The sequence below is a fragment of the Apis dorsata genome, unplaced genomic scaffold (assembly GCF_000469605.1).
Source record: "Apis dorsata unplaced genomic scaffold, Apis dorsata 1.3 scaffold_741, whole genome shotgun sequence".
In the NCBI taxonomy this organism is placed as follows: Eukaryota; Metazoa; Arthropoda; class Insecta; order Hymenoptera; family Apidae; genus Apis; species Apis dorsata.
This window is the reverse complement of record NW_006263902.1, coordinates 124,337-124,766: the sequence shown is the minus strand read 5'-3', so window position 1 is coordinate 124,766 and position 430 is coordinate 124,337. Positions and strand designations below refer to the sequence as shown.

The following is a 430-nucleotide window of genomic DNA, read 5'->3' as shown; positions in this document are numbered from 1 at the left end:
AATTGTAAATTTTTTTTTATTAAAAAATAATTATATGATTTTTTCGTTCTACCTTATTATATTTAAAAATAATTATTATGTTATATTTTCAATCATATTAATTTATTATACAAAATAATGTTTCAGAAAAGAAAACTTTTTTACTACTGGGAAAATTATTTGGAAGCTAAAAATTAAAATTGTTACATTTAAATTATATAACATTGAACTAAGAAAATTCTATTATTTCTTTAATAATAAAAAAAATATATAATAATAAAATAATTATTATATCATAAGAAAACATATACATATAATAAATATAATAGAATATTATTTTATTATAGTATATTTTTTCACAAATATTATATAGTTTTATAAAATCTATGCAATGTTATTCTACAAATAATTACAAATGATTGTTAAAATTTAAAATTGAGTATTGATAAAT

General features: G+C 12.6%; 1 protein-coding gene across 8 annotated transcripts in view; it reads right to left on the bottom strand.

Annotated features, from left to right (window-relative positions):
- The window catches only part of LOC102676392 (nostrin), a 34,396-nt gene that overhangs the window by 16,142 nt on the left and 17,824 nt on the right, over nt 1–430 (bottom strand). The gene's annotated exons all lie outside the window — the stretch shown is intronic.